At 31.3% G+C, this 14,213-nt stretch overlaps 1 pseudogene; it reads right to left on the bottom strand.

Annotated features, from left to right (window-relative positions):
• Positions 1–696: 696 nt before the first annotated feature.
• Positions 697–14,213, bottom strand: part of LOC114411305 — a 34,525-nt pseudogene continuing 21,008 nt past the window's right edge.

Below are 14,213 nucleotides of genomic sequence, written 5' to 3'. Positions count from 1 at the left end.
GCAAAGTGTTTAGGAGCAGGAGCTGCAATAATGAAATGACAGTCTGATTTTGGGTGTAGCACAACATCAATTCCACAAAAAAACTGATGTTAAGAATTGAACTCAACATTGATTTTATTCAGAACCAATGTTGACGTGCGAGACTCAACATCGATTCTAAATAAAACCAATGTTAAGTTCGATTCTTAATATCGATTCTCTTAGAACCGATGTTAACCACTATGCATTTGTTAACATCAATTTTCATATAATTAAATCGATGTTAACTTGGCGATGCAATTTCTATATTTTCTAGTAGTGTTGTATGTTGTTTTAATATTAGCAAAGTTATTCAAAGTTACTCAATGATCCTATACTGAAATTTATCTATATATTTCTATTTTAAATCATTTTTATAGAAGAAAAATAAAAGGTGAGTTATATTTTACACTTGTCATAAAGATCAAAGGTTGAAAATTAGGTAACATTTTTTTTAATATTGAGACTCAGGGATTACTTAGTTCTTCCTACCATTTATTTATTTATTTATATATATATATATATATATATATATATATATATATATATATATATATATATATCAATTGTAATTTTATGTAAAAGGGAAGTTTCTTCCTTCGTCTAACTTTCTAATTCCCCAATTATATATTGAGGAATACAAAATTAAATCGCAATTACAATAATAAATGAGGGGCATCATGAAACTAGCATGCGAGGTGCATGGACTTCTTGGATGGTGCTGAGGTTCATTGGGTTCATGTAGGTTTTAGAGCCTGACATAATTTCCTCCACAATAATTCTATTGGCCTTTTCAGATGGATGGAATGCATCCCAAAATGCATATTGGTCTCGACTGGGGCAAAGGTTGGAAAGTGGTGTGCACAGCCCAAGACCATTGTAGGGTCCTTGCCCACAACAAGCTATTTGTGATGTAATAAACCCTGCAAAAATTAACAACAACATAAATGTCAATTTTCTTGTTAATTAATTTCTTTATGACATCATTAGTTAGAGAGCAATAACATCAAATCACAAATGAACTAAGTCCAAGATAGAGACAATATCACAAATGTAGGTTTTAAATTAGGGATCCAGTCACTACTACAAAAAGGTGATTCTACATCGGTTCTAAGATACTTTTAAAGACGGTTTTGAACTGACTTTGTATCCAACGTCGTAGAAAGTTAAAACTTTCTACAACGGTTCATGAAAAACCGCCTTAGAAAAGATGCACATTCTAATATGGTTATTTTTTGAGAACCGTTTTAGAATGTGTAGCTTTTCTAAGACGATTTTTCAAAAACCATCTTAGAATATAATTTTTTTTTTAAAAATAAAATAAATTTAAGATTCTAAGATGATTTTCCTAAAAGTCGTCTTTGAATGTAGACATTCTAAGATGGTTATCTAAAGAACAACCATCTTAGAATGTATTTCTTTTTTTTAAAAAATAAAATATATTAAGGATTCTAAGACGGTTTTATGAGTAAACCATCTTAGAATGTATTTTTTAAAAAAATAAAAAAATATTAAAAGAATTGAACTTCCTCCATTGAAATAGAAAAATATACAATATACTTTTCTATTTCACCTCACACTATATGTGAATTAAAACAGATCACACTCCCTATAGGTAGGCCAATCAAAATACTTGAGAAAATGTAAATGAAAATTATGCAGTTTAGAATTTTACTTGAGCACAAAGCATAATGACATTATTTTTCACATCAATGTACTACTAATTTCCAACAAAATGATTGCTTTAATAAATAAGAATGGTGCTAATACCAATCTACCACCCATCAAATAATATCAACCAAAGTGTCACTCATAACCATTTCTTATATATCAGAGGCAAATAGGAAAAATAGATAAAGGACTATCACCATAATTCATATTCATAAATCACTCTCTTCATTAATATATATGTGATGCATATAGTTTGTAAAGCATACAGTAATTCATATTCATATGGTCTGTTGATTGTTTAAATAAGATCAAAATCTAATCATTTTGAATTTCAATAAATAGTTGAAAATATGGAGGGAAAACGAATTGAATGTTGGGGATGCTTAGCTGGAAGAAAGAGAAAATTTTGATTAATGTGATCAAATAAAATATTCTGGAGCTCTATACCACCTTGTAGCAGCATAATCCTACATACGTATGCATTAAACTAGCAAGAAACATCAGTCCCCAAGAGTATGTAATTGTCTGTATTATACATCATCAGAATCTATATTCCTTTTTAACAATAACAAGGTGCTCAAGTATTTTTGTGTCTTTTTTTTTATAATGACCTTAACATGTTAGTTATACTATCAGGTAAGTGCAAAAGATTTTACAATATCAAAAATTTAGAAATTATTTTTTATGTGATTTTTAATATAATTATTATATAAATTGAATATGGTGCACATTCATAGCACTATTCACATCCTGCAAGGTAATTGAATATAAAATTGGGGGAAATTTACAAGAAGCAAAGCACGAGTATTCACCAAGTTAGAAAAAAAATATGAAGAGGTCACTGACTTCAAACTCGATGAAGCAAATTGTATGCCTCTCTATTCAAGTTAGAAAAAGATATATGAAAAGTCCGAAAATAATATTTATAAAAAATACTTTAACATTACATTAACTACTTAAATACTATTTATTCTCTATTCAAGTTTCATTCATAATATATAGGATAAATTAGTAGTAGCTAATGCTTAATTTGCCTATTTAAACATAAAATTGAAAATTTATTTATTATTTATTATATTGCATATTATTGAATATTTGGTTTTTTTTACAAGATTTAATATTTTGTTATATTTGCATTTCTTTTTAAAATGAGATCAGCTTCTACATGGAACAAAATAATTCATTGCAAGGCAATAAGCCTCGACCTATAATTATGTTGCAAAGGGAAGGAGTAGTTGTTGGTGCCAAATAGATAACAATTAGTTCAATGTTTTAACATAATAGAACATTGATATATGGATTAAAATTCAGCAAAAGTTAGACTCTCATTTTAAAAACAGCATAAAATAAAAAAAATAAAATACAAGAAAAGCAATGCTAGCTTGATACAACAAGTTTTTTTTTTCTTTTTCATTAATAGGTTAGCCTTAAAGCAATCAATTATACCATGTTAGTTGGCAATTTCCAAAAAAACAAGATAGAACAATAATTAGTGTAACCTTAATTCATAATTTCATATAAACATATCTCAACACAAATAGCAATTTTGCCTGCCATATAACTCCCATGTAGTTGCACGAAGTATGCTTCACCAATACCCATGGCATAATTGCACATTCAAAAACTACAAATTATTTCAAACTTTAGAAACATTACACCATTGTTAAAAAGGAAGCTAAAGATAATATTAAAATGGAAGACTTAGGTAATATTGGTCACATTACACCATTCTTACAAGATATCAGTGTATGCTGTAAAAAATATTGAACCATTATTGACCTTCACTAAGCAGTTTATGCTTTTTTATTGCGAGTGGCACATTAATAAATAGTATTTTAGCATCTTTGAAGTTTCACCATTTAGTTCAAAGTCCTAAACTAGCCACCCCTTTTGCAATTAAACTAGCCTTCACAAAGCAGTTTATGCTTTTTGTATGCTGTAAACAACTACTACTAGATACTGTAAACAACTACTAATAGAGTCCCTAGACTAATATATAATTAAAAATTTTGTTTTCCCTCTTTACTCCCTTTTCCATCCGAACTTGCTATCAGAATTCAGACATGACTCTTCTGAAGTTAAGTTTCTAAAATGAGTATGTAAGGATGTTTTGTGATCTTAAAAAGCATTATAATTTTAACTTACTAAAATTCAAGGGTAATGGCCAATGAAGGTTCACTGAATCACTGTTGCTGCCACTCTAGAATTGCATTATGTAGAGCATAGTTAGGTACCAAATCAGTGTGATAGTCCTTTTAGAGGTCGTGAGTAACCCAAAAAATATAAATTTTAGAGATTTAGTAGAGTTTACTTTATAGTGCAATCAAAGACAATGAGAAGAACATGGTAGAGATTTTATTGAAATACAAGATAAAGTAGGGAACCTACTTGTGAAAAACAGAATAAAACATGTGATTAATTGGATAACATGTTGTGAGAAGTGCATCACTCAGGGAGCAAATAGGAACATGATGGTGAAGTAGGGTACGAGTGGTTTCATCCAAGTATTGATTCTTTGTTTCGACAAAACCATTTTGTTGTAGTGTGTGAACACAAGATGTTTCATTAAAAATACCCTATGGAACAAAAACTAAAACTGAGAAGACAAATATTTACGAGCATTATTAGTGTGCCAAGTTTTAAGACAAGATACACCTTTTAAAAGGTCAAGGATGATGAAGCACGTGACTCAAACTTGCATGTGCTAATTTGCATTTTTCTCTACAATATAATTGTTAATTTGACTATCACACACAATCAATCAAATCAAAATACCTTCAATGTGAAAAAATGCCTTTTGTCCAAGATGCATTCTATGTTTTGGGTTCAATCAAGGGAAAAAAGAATCAGGGACCACTACGGATTTGTGAATCATTGGAAGAACCACCACCAGATGTGTCAAATCATTAAAATAAGGGCCCACCCAATTCATCTTACTCAAATTGGTGGTTTAACTTGTCAATTTCCTAATTCATAATATTTAATATGCATCTAGCAGTTGCTATAAGAATAATTAACTTTATCTTTGACAAGATCATGAACAGAAAATTTTCAGGGCCTGCATATATATATATATATATATATATATATATAAATTGAGAAAGAAAGAAATTTGCATATATAAAAATATTAATTAAACAAAGAGTGTTGAAAACCTTAATTAATATCAAATCATATAACCTACAATATTTTAAAAAGGTGCTAAAATAAGAAGTCGACCATAAGAACGTACATTATTAGCTATTAGGGGAATTAGTTGCCTTTTTTTTCCTGCGAAATTAGTGAACTTGCAAGACATATAAGTTATAACCATCGACTAACACACATATCTTTACTTTTATATAAAGAAAAGACAAATAGAAAAAGTTTGCTTCTTTTTTCAAGTCTTTATGTTAGTCTTTTTCTATTATTTGTAATTTCAATTTGTAAGTAAATTGAAGATTTTTCATTTGCATTTTAACTCTTATTACAAAATTACATTCAAGATTTTTTAAAGTAATTTTTTTCAAAGGTTTAATTTATTTTCCCATATTCCTTAAATATAATTTTCATTTAAATATAAAAAATGATTTTATTCCTTTGTAGGAATTCCTTTGCTTGATTTGGCATCATTAAATTTCATAGCCTGAGAAGTTAAAAGACATAAAAAAGATATGAATTATAATTAAGCAGCCAACATTAGGATTGTGTATGATAAGAATCTGAAAAGATAAATTCAGTGTTGTTAAAGGTTACCTTTGCCAACCCAAAACCTGCAAGCTTGACTTGCCCACTTACATCAACCAGTATATTAGCACACTTGATATCCCTTTAAAATTCAATAGTTCAATTGAAATAAAAGTTATATCATGCAGAAATAAAAGTTACTATGTATATATTTTCAAGACAAAAATCAATGAAGCTTGATCTTTCAAGTTACAACATAAGAAACATAAATCAAACCTCATAAAAACGAGATAATAGTTGTACTACAGTAATATATTGAGCTTTCTTCCAAACATCATAACGAGTTGATAATCCACTCGTTTCCATTCATCTCTCTCCATAACAATAATATCCTCTACCTTGTTAGTGTGATGCTCATAAAGACCCTGACTGACAAACCAGACATCAATAGTAGTATATCAATCCATGTAATATTTGTCATTCACCATAGGGGAATCAACCAATTTTTCAGCCATCGAAACAAGTCACTCAAAAAAACAGAACCAAACTGCAATAGTAGGCTCTAACAAAGGATGTATAGCTTACCATGTATAGTTTAACTAGTAAAAAATATACATTTAACATCGGCAGGTTAACATTAGTTTTGGACAAAACTGATGTTAACACAAATACGGTGGCATACTTGTAAATGAGACGAGTTTATTAACATCGGTTTTGTCAAAACCGATGTTAACATAGTCTCATTTACATTGGTTTTGACAAAACCGATGTTACCTAGGTCATGTTAACACCGATTTTTCAAAAAACTGATGTTAACATGAGGTAGGTGACATCAGTTTTTTTTAGAAAATCGATGTTGTGTTTTTACTAAAATTAAACTACAGATCCTTTTCATTGGCCGCGCTCATTCTTGCAAACTTACCCTCGTCACTGGCCGCACTCATTCTTGCAAACTTACCCTCGTCATTGCCATTGCTCCTGACCCACCTTGCAAAGCCACCCTCTGCACTGCCATTGTCCTTGACCCACCACGCGGAGTCTTGCAAAGCCACCCTGGTTGTGCTCTGGTTGCAAAGCCACCCTCTTCGCTATGGTCTGGTAAGTTTTCTTGCTTTGTGTCTACTGTGTCTGCTGACGTTGCTTTCCTTGCAGCCATTGGCACCAAAGCACTTTTTGCTCCTCTTGTCGTGTCTGCTATGTCTATTGTGTCTTGGTAAGTTTTGCTTTTGGTTGCCATTATTTTAACTTCCGTTAGTGTTTTGTTTGTACTAGTTATTGTGTTTTTACTTGTATTGGGGTGTCTAATCCCGTTATATTTTTAGTGGGATGCTTGAGTTTGATAATGTATTTGGTTGAATACATTAATGTGTTATCACCCAGACTTAGAAACTTACACTTTCACAATGTTAGTAATTTTCTATAACTCTAGAAGCTAATAGGGTTTAGTTAAGAAAAGCATAAACAGAACAAGAAGGATGTAGGTTCATTTACTATGTAGTGTACTTGTAAGGGAGTGGTTGTGGTGATGTTCTGTTGCATTAACATCGTAGTCATCTTCTATTTTTGGTTAGTTTTAGACAAATGATGCTCCTCTGCCATAAGCTTTCTAATTTAAATTCTGAGCAATTGAATTTCCTTCGATAATGCCTGATCCTGTTTATTCCTGTGCCTTTGTACATCTTCAAGTTGTTTGGACTTAATCTCTAGTTCACATAATTTATATTGCCTTTTTGTTTTGAATCAATTTGGTTCAAGAGCTGTGGCAGTTTGATTTGTAATAAGCCTAAGCATTGTTTTAGTTTTTCCCTCTTAAGAGTGTTGCTTCTTTCTTGCTTATACAAGAGGCTTCTACCTCTTCCTTTAACAAAATGTTGTCATCCCACCTTCTCAGTTTGAATCCATATGAAAATATGAAAATTGTTTTAAATTCTACTTGTATAAGGGAAAGCAGGTGAGTAAAATATAGTTGATTTTATTGTACTAAACACAAGTTTCTTTATATCTTTATATCTTTATATCACTAAATGATTATAGGAAATTCCTTCAAGCTTTCTAAGTTAGGACTAGGATTTAAATGATTGACACTCAAAATAAGAGACAAAATTGGTGGTAATGGTAACAAAAATAGTTCAACTCAACTACTGTGTCTGTCCTATTCATGGTTGGTACACCACAAAATTCTTCATGGGTCGCTTGCACTCTTGACACATTATAGTTCCTTCATTTGGTCTTTCATTTTCTCTAGAGGAAACAAAGTATGAGTGATTGCAAAAGTTGCATTGTCAAATTCTGGTCTTGCCATAGCTCTTCTTCTTTGGAAGCCGAAAATGGGTATGCTTGTGCACCCCAAATGTTGATCATATCAAGAGCATTTTAATTTGTGACCTTCCCTTTTTAATCTAGAGCTACCATGATTGGCTCATCCTTGTAGTTCCATTGTTCCTTTATGTACTTCACCACTGCTGACCTAAGTAACCTTGGTTCCTCTTGTATTCTTTTATATGTGTGTGTGAATTTGTTAATATATACATGCTTTTTTTTTAGAAATAGTATAGCAATTAGCAAATTATAACCTTAATTTTTTTTTAAACACACCAAAAAGTATAATTTGCTAAAATAAGCCTTCTAAAAGTAAGTTGTTGCAGTTAAGAAATACCTTTGTGTGTATTCCACACACATACCTATTGTTCTATCTCTTCCAAATATAATGGAAAAATACTTCTCAACAAACTCAATGCCTTCATTTGTAGCTTTAGTGGCTTTAAGTTGTTGGGCAACTGCTTAATACTTGAAATTAAAGCCGCCAAAGCATTACCACGATATACTTGCTTAAGTTGCCAGTATTCATCTATTTTTGTGATGATGAATCCTACTAGTTCACTACAACCAATCGTTTCAATTTCAGTTATGTCATTCTTCTAAAAGGAAGCAGAATATAGATTAGAAGCCCCCTGAAAGCAAGCCAACAGAAACCATAATTTGAAAACTTCAATGCCAATACAGAAATCATACCTGTTGTCTATTAAATGCGCTTCAATACATCCATGAGAAGTTGATAGCCATTTGGGACTTGGAGGAATAGTTCTAATTCCTGGGGGAGCATGTGAGTGAGCAACTAGCTGTTGTAGGCATTTATCTATTAGGTTAGGATCACTTAGGCATAGAGTATGGTTATTTATTTTAAAAAACTGAACTGAAAAAGAACCACACTGATTATTTGGTCCTCAATAATTATTATCTAGGCAAAAAATTGCTAGCCTCTAATTTGTTTTTTCCACCTTCTTTTTGTTATATGGTTATGGAAATGTTTTTAATTAGGTATATCATGTATCTTCTTTTTGTGTTACTTTCAGAATGCTCTAACTCTTTGGTGCTTTTCTTGTTTAATCTATTTCCTGTGCCATTTGAATCTTCTCCAATCTATCATCTGTTTGGTTTTGCTGTTGTCTGGATGTGTGTTTGGTCTATTTTATCTTTTTCTTACATTTGTTAGTGATTTCTTGGGTTCTGTTAGGATAGATTTTGTTGTGCTTGTTATTGTTTGGTTAAGCTAATTTGTATCAAACTGAGAGCATAACAGATCTAGCTTAAATGATTTAAGAGGATTCACTTTCTTCGTGCTTTGTAGTCTTTTTCTCATTTTTAGTAATTTTTACCCCGTGATGAAATAATTTTGACAAAGGCCATTGTTTTGACATATGATTGATGTGTATCATACCTGTTATTCATGCTTAAGCATGTTCACTCCTTTATCTTAACAGTCAATTTAATGTCTATAAGAACTTATGCCTTCAAGAATGTTGGACAGACAAACAAAAGGAAATGCTAGAGGATGAGACTGGTTATGGATTTATACCTTTAAATCCTGTCAGAACAAAACAAAATTAAACCCAAACAAAATTATACATTTAAATCCTCACTACAACACTATAGGATTCTTTCAACCTATCAAGGTCAAAGATAATCAACTTGGTATAATGCTTGTAGTACAACTAAGTTCCCCATTAAAAAAAAGATTAATTTCCTTCCAATTCAATGATTCATTGTAATCCAGAATCCACTGTAAAGAACACAACAAATAGTTACTTCTACCAAACAACTTAATAAGTCATCTACCCATCATAAATACAAAGTCTAATAACACACTCCAACAAGTACTAGTCACACCACACTTACTACACTGCATAAAGCATAATAACAAATGCACATAAGAAATTTCAGTGCATTAACAATTATCAATGTTCTCAGTTAGTTTCTCTGACATTTCGTTCCTAGCCAGCATCCTTAGTACCACATGATGACCTTCCACTGCAGGATCAGTCAATGCCCATGGTCCAATCTCTAACACGCCAAACTTTGTTACCATATGTCTTGCTATTTGTTTAATCTGTTGCAAGTCCATTGCAGCTCCAGTGGTTATCTCAGTTTCACTGGAACACCCCCTATGGTTCCAATTACTCATGATTGAAAAAATTGTGATGTTTACTAATATATGCTATATTGATATATGCTTATGATGTAACCTTACATAAATAGAAATTGCAAAAATTAAAAGATAAATCTAGGTATTTGCTGATGCTGAAAACCTCTAGCCCAAATTCATTCCTTCTTTCCTTCAAATCATGGCTACCTGCATTTCCTACCTGCATGTGTGTAACAGACAAATTTCATGTACAAATATTTTTCTTATGCCAAACTAGATAGATCAATTTATCTGCAAAATATTTCACTGACTTTTTTCTTCCACTGAATTTTTAGGTGACCACCACTATTCTTCCACTAACTTCTTTTTCATCAGTGGTTCATACGCTGATAAATTGGTTGTGATTCATATAAGGCAGCTTCTTTTTTTGTATCAGGTGATGATCATTTCTCCAATGATATATATATATAATATAGAACATACTTGTATGGAAGCATGATATGTCACTGTTGTCTAGTAAAATTGATGTTGTCTGAAAAACTTCATGTTTGATCACACACACACACAAACACACACAAGGTTCAGATGCAATATGCAGTCCTTATAAGGACATGCATCTCATATACAATAAGAGAGATCCATTGGCTGATATTGCTTAAACTATGATAGCCCCAAGGTTTGAATTTTTCATCTTCTTATTGACATGTGTAAACATCTCTGCATATAATGTCAGTCTATGTAAGCCATGTGAGGTGTTGAGTGATTTTGGCTCAAATATTAAATGACAAAAAAATTGTTTCTTGTTCAAACATGACTCGTGTAGGGGACTACACACTTTGCTATTGTATAGTGAAGAGTTTTTAGCCCTATGTGGCCATCAATATATTGGCCGCCATCAATTGTTAATTTATTGGGGTCCAAATGGTCTGCTAATGCCTTAAGTGACCTTTTTCTCACCATAAATTCATCAACCTTGTTTACCAATAGCACCTCAGGTTGCCTAAAATCCATAGCCTTAAGTCCACACACACACACACACACAAGTTTGGTAAAAGTTATGTTATTCCCTGGACCTTGAAAAGTGTCTAGTACTTTTCTTGATTTTTAGAACATTCGTCTAGTATTTTTCTAAAATTTTGAAAATCTGATTTTTTGGCAACAGAGATGTTTATTTATTAGAAAAATTGTTTTAGTTTTGAGCCTCTGGAAAAATATAATGGTATGTGAAATGTCAAAGGTGATCTCTATAAAATATTACGAATTTTAGAAAATGCAAGACAGTGAATTTTAGTAACTTCACTGCAACTGTTTTTAATTTTAAAAAAATTATATTGATGAATTTTTGAGTGGTAAAATTTATGAAGGAATATACCTATTAGGGAGTGTCCCTGTAAATTTGGGTGAGAATCAGAGTTCAAATGATATTTTTATAATATTACAAACTGATGAGATATCAGCTTATAGGAAAAGTGAAATTTAATTGAAATAATTGTCTTATATATGAGTGAGTTAATTATCAGGATTCCTATGTAATTTGAACATTGAATTCATTTGTTGATAGTTGTTAATAACAAATCAATTATTCAATGTTTATTGTGATTAAAACTGCTTCAAAGGAGAATAAAATGTTTATTTGCTGTGAATTGGGTCTGAAATTGCCTTTTATAGGTACAATTTTGGGTTTATTGTAAAAACAGAAAGTTTATAAAAAAAAAACTTGAAAACAACATTGATTATTAACAAAAACCGATGTTAATATAGTAAACAACATCAGTTATTTAGAAAAACCGATGTTAACATGAACCTTAACATCAGTTTTTCAAAAAACCGATGTTGGTTATTTCTAATAACATCGGTTATTTATACATAACCGATGTTAACGTTTGTATGTTAACATCGATTTTTAAAAACCGATGTTAACAATAATACATTTAACATCGGTACTTTCAACATCGGTTTTAAAACCAATGTAGAATGCCCTAAATAACCGATGTTGAAAGTGTATTTTCTAATAGTGCTTCCATAATGCCTAATAAGAATGTCTCCTGGCAATTGTTTGGTCGGTTTGCTCAGTTTAACAGTCTTATTAACACTATTTTTACCAACAACCTACAACAAAGTCAATCATTTTTTTTACAAAAAAAAAAAAGATAATTTAAACATCAATTAGTTAACATGTCCAAGCATAGAAACCAGCAAGCATGAAAATTAACTTACCTGTGCAGGCCACCATGAGCTATAAAATGGAGAGATCTTTAACCGAATACAAAGAGGGACACATGTTTTGGTGGCTTGTCTTTGTGTGTGTACAAAATGTCGCAAACATAAGGTATATACTATATATATACCATCTAAGATCAAACCAATTTCCGTTGATCATCATCTCAGTTAAGTGGTACATAGAAAAATAGAAAACCTATAACAATTTGAAGATTATTGATAATAATAATAATAATAATAATAATAATAATAATTATTATTATTATTGTTGGGCAACTAAGGAAAAACACTTGAAAGATTTTTACCTCATTCCTTTTGATTTCCTACTCCGCAAAAAAACGAAGCACCTCTTCGACAATCAATCACTAATATTCCTCCAAACTTGAAACAAATTAAATCAACAAAAAAATTTGAGCTTACAGCTAAAATTGGTGTGATGTGTATTTATTTTCTACTTTACCTTTTACAAACAAAAAAATTAAGCTTACAACAAAAAAATTAAATCACTGATATTCCTACTCTGAAATTTTTTAAGCTGCTTGAAAAGACCCAATCAACACTAAAAACCTGATTTGATTGATGTGTTTTTATTTTCTACTTTACCTTTTAGAAATAAAAATTCAAATATTTTTCAGCAAAAATTATTGCATATGCATGTGAGGAGTACATTTACATTTGGAGAATACAAATTTGCCTCCCACGTAATGATCAAAACAATGAAAAAATGAGTGACAATAGCAGGAAAAGTAGGGACACAAAAAAGAAAGTCTGCTCAATTTAATGTTATTGTTGGTTCTCTTTGAGCCAATTAGATCATTGAGCATAATCTCACATTTCCGTTGGCTGCTCTCTCCAAAGTGTATCTGCAAAAATAAAAGAATTAAACAAATGTTTAGATTGCAATACAAAATGAAGAATGAATACACACAAAATAATAATAATATTATAATAAAATATTAACTCCATACCCATCAAATAAAAAGGCTTAATGAGTTTTTATTTGAATAAATACCTTGATGAGTTCTACAGTACGTATCTGTCGCAACCTACCCTTCGACGGAAGGGAGACGCGTGACTCACGGGTGCGTGTCCCAAGAAAGGAATACGTGCAGAGTTGCCACCAACGTTTATTTGAAGAAAACGTCAGAAAAACCGGAAAAGACGTGATCTACGAATTTTAAGTGAAAGGTTCGGGAGTTGTATTTACGCACGGGGAAGGTATTAGCACCCCACACGTCCGTCACAAGAGACAGCATCCCTTAATCGAATATCCAAATATGACTTCAATTTTATGTTATTTTCCCTTTTTACGTTCTTATGTCTTTTTTATGCCTTTTTATGTTTTTATCTTTTTGTGGTCGACATGGGTATTTCCCTTGCTCCTACGTATTCCTCAATTGTGATAAGGAAATCAGACCTACGTAGTTCTTTCGTGAACAAAGCGTTTTGGTTAAGTTATTTTTTATCCTTTTTTTCAAGATATGTTTTTATTGAATGAAAGGTCATTTAAGACGTTTGACCATTTAGACAATCTTTCGATTCTTTTGAAAAGTGAGAAAACATTAAGGCATTGGACCATTAATGATTTCTTTATTTTTGAAAGAGGTAATAAAGTTACATATTGATTTTAGGCTTTTTAGAAATCTACACTTAACCAATAAAAGTGGAAAAGACCATTTCAAGGCGTTGGACCTTTGAAAATGGATTTTTTAGGCGATGAAAAAAGTTTGGTTTATGAATTGATTTTAGCCTTGGTTTCACTTTGGTTATTAGTTGATTCGATTAAGAAAAAGAAATCCCAAAGAAAAAACGTCCGATTGATTTTTTTGATTTATTTTACTAAAAGATATTTTTTATTATTATATTATTATTTTACCTCTTTTTGGTTTCCAACGTGGTTATGGCATGACCGAACGGTCGGATTTCATTTTAACACAAATTAACGGATATTACAACTCAAATGATCGGTGGAAATTTATTTTATTTTTTGATTAGGCGAGAAAATGACTTAAGTAAATGACTAAAGCACGTCAAAAGGGGGTACGGAAAGTAAATGAAACGAAAATAAAAGCACGTGAAAACAAATTAGGACCACTAAGGGTACATAGAATGAATTGAAAAGTTCGATTTCAGGAACTTACCGGTTGAAGACCGAAGAACGACGAAGAACGAACGAAGAACGGTTGAAAATCTTTGCGAAATCACCCACGGAAAC

The sequence above is a fragment of the Glycine soja genome, chromosome 5, assembly GCF_004193775.1.
Source record: "Glycine soja cultivar W05 chromosome 5, ASM419377v2, whole genome shotgun sequence".
NCBI classification, from domain to species: Eukaryota; Viridiplantae; Streptophyta; class Magnoliopsida; order Fabales; family Fabaceae; genus Glycine; species Glycine soja.
This window is presented reverse-complemented; position numbering and strand designations above follow the sequence as displayed.